This window comes from Megalobrama amblycephala, unplaced genomic scaffold (genome assembly GCF_018812025.1).
Source record: "Megalobrama amblycephala isolate DHTTF-2021 unplaced genomic scaffold, ASM1881202v1 scaffold417, whole genome shotgun sequence".
In the NCBI taxonomy this organism is placed as follows: domain Eukaryota; kingdom Metazoa; phylum Chordata; class Actinopteri; order Cypriniformes; family Xenocyprididae; genus Megalobrama; species Megalobrama amblycephala.
Window position 1 is genome coordinate 1 of NW_025953366.1, and position 8,152 is coordinate 8,152.

The window sequence follows — 8,152 nt, forward strand, 5'->3', positions numbered from 1 at the left end:
AAAAACACTCAAAAATAAACTGCATTGAAGGGTGATTGATGAGTCCAGGTGTTTATGGTGATGTTGTCATGCTGAAAGCTGGTTGGGATGTGGGGACTTTGGCACAATGTTTTGGAATTCACTCGCAGGCTCCCATGTGTCATCCCAGGTTTTGCCACTGTAAAACATCATAAGTGTACATAATGTCATTAGAACACAGAGCAAAAATCAAGATCACTGTCATGTTTAAATTAAAGAGATGACATTTAACGATGCTTGTTAAAGCAGCTTTAATCCTGGTTAACCCAAGTGGTGGAATGTAACTGCACATTTACTCAGTAATTTACTTAAATACAAATTTGAGGTAATTGGACTTAACTGGCATATTTTCATTTTACACAGTTTTATACTTATACAACATTACATCTCAGATTTAAATATTGTACTAGAACAGTTTAGAACACAGATCTTATGCTCGACTGCAATCTGTCCTTTGAAAATCACATTTCCAGCACATGTACAACAGGATTGTCCATCTTAGAACTTTTGCTAAAATATGACACATGCTTAGTGTTTCAGATGCTGAAAAATTTGGGGGATGAATCACTGCTACTATTGTAATGCATTGGGTGGATGTCCTGCAGGCTCAATAAGCTTCAGCTAGTTCAAAATGTAGCCGCTAGACCACTTACTAGAAGCAGAAAATATGATCACATCAGCATCATTTTATTGTCAATACATTGGCTGCTTGTCAACTAATTTAAAATGATATTAATTACTTGAAAAGCACTGGATGTTCCAGCTCCTCATTACCAACAATACCTTGTGTCCGCTTCAATCACAGAATTCCAAGATCTTCATATAATATTCTAAATAAAGTTGAGGTAGATCATTCTCCCATTTGTCTCTGAAACTATGGAATAGTCTTCCAAGCATTCCAAATTTAGAGACAGTCAGTTTACAACCAAACTCAAGACTCATTTCAGTTACACACACACACACACACACACACACACACACACACACACACACACACGTTTATTTTTGTGAATTGTGGGGACATTCTATAGGCGTAATGTTTTATACTGTACAAACTGTATATTCTACATTAGCAAACTGTATATTCTGCCCCTATAGCCAGGGACACACTTAACTACTAGCTGAAACATTCTGAGCTCAATACACAAAGACATTTTCTTCGACTAAAGCACATTTAAATACTTACACAAGGAATTTAAATGCGACTGTAAACGCTGACTAAACGCAACTGGCTATGACTTGACACACTTGGGCATGATCAGTCGTAAGTATCAAATTACAGTCATAATAAGCCTTACAATTGTTCAGTGTGTGCCTGGCTTAAACCTACCCATCACAGGAAACTGTCTGCATTTTTGAATTTCAAAAAAACACTGTTTAGTGTGTCCTCATAAACCATGTTTACATTGTAATGCCCATGTCATTATACACATTTGTGTCCTTGTATACAACCATGTATACAAGAACACACACACACACTTTACATACTATAACTCTTTTTTTTTAAGTGAATGGCACCTGCACCAATACCTTTCTGTTTGTTTTTCTGTCTCATCCTCAGGATGCAAGACCAGAGGCTTCAAGGGCATGCCTGCCAGATCTAGCTCTTCCCAATGCCTCTGCCTCATCGCTATTTAAATCAGAGTACTGACCATCGACCTCACACCAGTTTCTCTACAGGCTACCTCAGAGGATTATTTACTGCCAAGATCAGGGAGCTTATAACAAAATATCCAAGTTACTTTTTCAAATAAGTAACACAAGTTACTTTTTCACATTTATTGACTGACACCTCTCCTGTCCTAAAGTTGAGAGAAATAAAGTGCTAAAGAGGTGTTGTGTGCGCTGTGTGAACATCATGGATGTTGTAGTTCTAGACCAGGGGTGGCAAACCCTGGTCATGAAGAGCCACAGTCCTGCAGAGTTCAGCTCCAACCCTAATCAAACACACCTGAACAAGATAATCAAGGTTTGTAAGGTTGCTAGAAAGCTACATCAGGTGAGTTTTTAAATCAGGGTTGGAGCTAAACTCTGCAGGACTGAGGCTCTCCAGGACCAGGGTTTGCCACCCCTGATCTAGACTAAATGTGAACATTTACTCACATTTACGCCCTCCACTGTACAGGAATGGATATGCATTTCCTTCTGCCTAAGGCTTATTAATTTCACATTTGGTGTGAAAGAGCCTTAAACATTTGCCAAAATATATATTTTTTGTTGTTATTAAATACAAACAAACAAGCCCAGGTGAAAAAAGTAATGCAAATAAAAAGTAACTAAGTAACGCAATTAGTTATTTTTTAAGGGAGTAATGCAATATTGTAATGCATTACTTTGCCAACACTGGACATCACTGACATGAACTTCCATGCTGCTTTTAAGACAGCAGTTGAACTTTGCCAACATTGTATTGGGTCATGGAATGGACTAATCCATTGCATTGAAATGGAATTAAAAAGGAAATAAAACATGACTTACCACACAGTGCAAGGCAACCAGTGAACTTTCAATTCAGCTTTCCCCTACACAGACACAAACAAACACACGTAATAATTACTTTAACTGTTTAAGCAATCACTGGATATTATCTTTTAAAGGTCAGAGTCAGTCACAAATCAGTCACTGAGTCCAGCACATGGCCTAATAAGACATTTTACCTCATTTATCCGTTCCCCAGTTATTTTATCAAAAAGGAAAACCTTCTGCCTACTACATTTTCGACAACCTGAAATAATGAAAAGACAAGTTTATTAAGCCACGAATGCCATGCTTTGTAGCTGAATCACACAAGCCCATATTTATAATTTCACATGTGAGGTGATATGCAGTCTTTTCCATTTGTGTCAAAGTGAATTTGTCCCCGTTTTTGTCAATCAAGCAAAATGTACTGGATTGGTTTCCCTCAACCCTTGGACATTGGCCACTAAACCACAGCTAAACAACTACGTAAATAACAAAATACTGTGAACTGGCTACCAATGTCCTGGTTAGCTGAATGAATCCAATTTACATGAAGTCAGCTTTGACTGGGAGCAAATTTATTAATAGTGTGGAGTAAGATGTACCATGCAAAAAGTTACCTTTTCTTCTGTTCTTTACCAGTGGCACCTCCTGACTCAAAGGCTTGGAAATGGAAGAGGGAGATGGATATGGAGTAGAGACAGGGGTGGTAGAGTGTGACGCGGTAAAGGTGTTTAACCTTCTTTTCCTCTGCCGCAGTGGAGGTGGAGGAGGGGAAGAAAGTGAAGGAAGAACAGTTGTAGGAGTAGCAGAGGAAGGAGGAGAGAGAAAGGTTGGAGAGAGTGAGGAAGACACAGGAACAAGATTCAGAACAAATACGGGTTCAGACTGCTTGGTGAGGCTCTCCGGCTGCTCCGTGGTTTGTCTCTCCAGCTGCTCCGCAGTGAGGCTCTCCGGCTGCTCCACGGAGACGCTCTCCGGCTGCTCCCGGCTGCTCCATGGTTTGGCTCTCCGGCTGCTCCACGGCGATGCTCTCCGGCTGCTCCACGGCGATGCTCTCCGGCTGCTCCGCAGTGAGGCTCTCCGGCTGCTCCATGGTTTGGCTCTCCAGCTGCTCCACGGCGACGCTCTCCGGTTGCTCCGCGGCAACACTCTCTGGCTGCTGTGCTGTGGAGGTTGCTAAAATACAAGTTTAATTTGTACATAGTAACAGAGAAATATACATGTATTTTAAATAACCATAATTTCTAAACAAAAACATTACTCTTACCTTTTGTTAAGATAAACTCATAAGCCCTCCGCATCTTCTCCAAAAGAATTTTGGTGACAGGAGTGTGGTGCAGATGTGTAATAATATCTGCCACCCACTTATTTGAAGCCCTTTTGTCCTGTTTCCCAATAAATAAAATTGGCTTGTATCCAACAGCCTCAAGTTTCTGCACCTGAAATGAACAAAAGCAGTTATCACACATTAGTTAGCAACACCCACTGAAGTATTAGAAACATTAGCACTGTTAAAAGCAATTTTATTTAATGAAAAACAATGCAATAAAATGAGCCATAACCCGTTTCATTAAGATTATTTTAGAAGACACATTACTCTTGAACTGTATACAATCGATCATCAATATAAGGTAAGGCCAGAGGTACTGCTAGTTTCTGCCATTGCCATCATGACTTACTTAATACTTGACACAGAATACAATTTTGTAACTCTTTAGCAAAATTTATAAGTAAAGATGGATTCTTCCATGTATGAAATAAGACTATGTTTGTAAAGGCCAGATCATATTAGTATGATATTCAGTATATGAAAAACATGGCCTTTCAGTTTTACTTCACACTAATTTATGAAATATGAACTATTTTACTTACTGCAATACGGGCAGAATCAATTAGACGCCCAGCATTTCTGCTTTTAAGGACAGATTTCCCCCACTGGCTATCCAGTGATGCCACTTTTTCATTTATTTTTTTTTTGGTGGACAGGCTTCCAAAGCAGACATGACAGGTTTTCCTGCTTGCCTGATTGGGAGTCTGGCAAGAAGGGCAGGACCTGAATTTGGGCCTTGTCATGACTAGACAAGAAATATAACAAACAAACAACAGATTGACAAACTGTTACAATAAAGAGGATTTTTAGGAACTATTAAGAGAACTGGAGAGATGATCAAATAAAACAAATAAAGATAAAAACAGAGATAAAGATTAGAGAGAGCTAAAAAGAGACTGACAAGTAAACTACAGCACAGACAGGTAAACAGGACAGACGTGGCTCTTATAAGTGCCTTTATTGTGTGAGTGAGTGTGTGTTTGTCTGTGTGGTTGGGTTTAGAATAAGGAGCAGGCAAATTCGAAAGACCTGATGAGAGAGAAAAAAAATATATTAAGAATTGAATACCTTACACCAGAGGTGTCAAACTCTGTTCCTGGAGGGCCGCAGCCCTGCTCCAACAAACATACCTTTAACTTTTAAATAAGCCTTAAGGACTTGATTAGCTGAGTAAGGTGCATTTATTTAGGGTTGGAACTAAACTCTGCAGGGCTGCGACCCTGTTTGACACCTGTGCCTTACACTTTACACCAGTATTCTTCATCAATGTTGCCAGATTGGACAGTTTTCCACCCATTTGGTTGATTTTGGGTTACACCATGTGTGAATAAATGGGCTTGGGCAGGTGGAATTTTGTTATTTTAATACAAAAGAAAGAAATAGAAAACTGAGAAATTGTGCTGAGACACAATAATGTTGTTATGAATTTGTTTCTACTGTTTATTATAGATAATATTTAGGCGTTTATTGTCAGATTATTTGTGGATTTTAAACAATTACTGGGCTGGAAACAAACTAATCTGGCAACCCTGTTTTTTACCGGACCATTTATAAATAGGTAACTGGAAACACATCAGTACTGAAAATCTTGTATTCCCCATGATTGCACCTTCATGATTATATGCGAAAAAAATTAACTTGAATTTAATTAGCTAACTTTGCTAGCCTACTGCACATTTGGTGCAGCAAGTAATTTATATATATATAAAAAAGTTTTCTATCATTAACCGTCCTAATAAATTGCTGCCTTACACTTCTAAAAGTTCTAAACACAACTTGACCTGATTCTACAGTTTTTAGTGTGTGAATTTAAGAATAGTCTCGATCTCTATTAATTAACTTTTCTACTTACCAAGTGGAAAATCGCAATGGACCTTGGGATCGCGATCGCGCCATACAATGACGTCAGCGTTATTAATTTTGAGGATTTTTAATAAATAAATAAATAAACAAACAAGACATTGATTAATCGAACACAAGCATATATACATATTTATTTATCAATACCAGAGTCCTATAAAAATACATTATCCAGCATGCACCCTAATTAGTCACTTACCCTGTGACCAGAAAACGCTTAAACTTCTTACTACACGCACCGTGGAGCGTTGTTAAACTCACCTCTGAATGCTGTTCTACCTGCAGTTGAGCGTTGTTTTGGTTAAACTCACCTCTGAATGATGCTTTAGCTGCAGTGGGGCGTTGTTAAACTCACCGCTGAATGCTGTCGCACACACGATGACCGTTGTTAAACTCACCGTTGTTCATTTTCTGTGAACGCTCCCCCTTTTTCTCAGAGGGCACTTTAATATCAGACTGCGAGGGATTTCTTAACATTAAAAACCAGTTGGGTGGCCAGATAAAGATGATATGGGGGCCGCCATTTGACCACACTCGGCATAGATCATTTATTGCAGCCTATTCCTATCTATTCTTATTTATTGTAGTCTCGATCCATCCACAGCAGACAACGGGCTGCGGTGTGTTTACCCAAGACGTCAAATTTCAACGCCGCAGGCTCCGGTTCAGAGTTCCATTGAAGTCTATCGGACTGCCCTGCTCGTTGAAAAATGACGCCAAGGGGGTACCCAGTGCGTTAATATGTGACGCCAAGGGGTCCTGACCAAGCGTCCATATGTGACGAGTTGGGAGTGAGAACGTGTTGATTTTTTTCACCTGGGCCAGGTACGTGTTAACGAATCTTATTGTTTTATTGTGTATTATTCATCAAATTATATTAACTGTGCTTCAAAATCTTGTGTTTATTTGTGATAATCTTAGCACTTTATTATTATCGCCCAATAAACCTGGTATTGTGTATTATGACTGACTTTTAATTTCTTTGTTCCTCTTTTCTTCTAAATGCATGTAGCCTAAATGTAACAATAGGCTAATAATAATAACAACAACAACTATTATTATTATTTATTGTATTTATTATTTAAATGTATTTTTTTATTAATTATTTTTATTCATTCATTATTTTTTATTATTTATGACTATAAATGAGTGCACTTAAGACAGTATGTTTATCATAAAATAATTAATGAATGCTTTATTTAAAAAAAAAAAAAAAAAACTTTTTACAGTTTTAGAAATGTTTGTGTACTATTCAGTCTGAACATGAAGACTTGTTTTGGTGGTTTTATTATACTAAGCTTTTTACCCAAAATGGACTTTAAAAGATAAAAATAACGGAAATTCTCAAATGAATTCTGAATGGAAGTTCAGGAAATTCTCCATTTTGTAAAATAAAATAAAATAAAGTTTATTGCATCCCGCACCTAAATAGGTGGCCTGGTTGAATCTGCCGGCAAAGATTGGAGGCGGGGCCACAAATCCGGCAGTTTTTACAAAACCGTGGGAACGGATTGTGAAAGCGTGCGCACGGATTATGAATCTGTGGGAACGGATTTAAAAACCGAGGGTACGGGTTTGCGAAATCTGAGCGCACGGATTGGAAATTCGTGGGTACGGTTTATTAATCCGTGGGCACGATTTGTTAAACCGAGGGAACAGTTTAAGAATCCGTGAGCACGGTTTATAAACTGAGGGAACGGATTGCAAAACCGTCGGCACGGATTGTTTTTTTTTCTCCTATGGGTGACGTGCGGGGCTCCGTAGGGCTCCGTACATTCGCTCCGGTTCCCGCAGGTTTCGCGCTCACAGCGAAAGCGCGCGCACCACTGTGGAGCGAATAAGCCACGCTCAGTCTCAAACAGAGACAGAAGTCAAACAGAGTCACCAAAATGAGTGGCTTACTGCGCTTAAAAGATCAAATACATACAAAATTATGTCAAAATGCTCGTCTTGGCAATTATTCAGATAAACACAGTCAGTTTTGGATCGTTATATATCTAAGAAAGAGAACGCATGTTGTATAGAGGGTATGCATCGACGTCACTTTCCCGACGAAAACGCGCTCCCTCAGCTGGACTGAGTGGAACCTGCTGCATGACTGGATTTAATAGAGGAAACTGCGAAAACGTGAGTAAAACAAATGATTACACTAAAGGTTGGAATTGAATGTGTTCCTTACAACTTATAAAAATAAACCTAATCCATGGATATTGACATGCAGCCAGGTGTTTCCTGACATTTATATGTGCCTGATTTCGATGACAGGGAAATACATAAAGCAAATCTGCCTGTGAATATTTTATATAACTACAATATAGGTAGCTTTAAATCCGCGTAATCACTTATATTAATGTTATATCGTCATATTGTCCAGCCCTAAAACATATATAGTTTTATAGTACAGTTTTTGTCAGTGTTGTTTATTTAAAAACACCCAATTATGCAGAATATAAGATGGTAAATATTTAATTGATGAGTTGT

At 38.5% G+C, this 8,152-nt stretch overlaps 1 long non-coding RNA gene across 1 annotated transcript; it reads right to left on the reverse strand.

Annotated features, from left to right (window-relative positions):
• Window positions 1-10: 10 nt before the first annotated feature.
• On the reverse strand, window positions 11-3,460 carry LOC125261484. Its single transcript, XR_007183320.1, has 4 exons — window positions 3,099-3,460; window positions 2,676-2,743; window positions 2,497-2,540; window positions 11-157 (listed from the first exon to the last, which is right to left on the reverse strand). It is a non-coding gene; the product is annotated as an uncharacterized LOC125261484 (long non-coding RNA).
• Window positions 3,461-8,152: the final 4,692 nt, after the last annotated feature.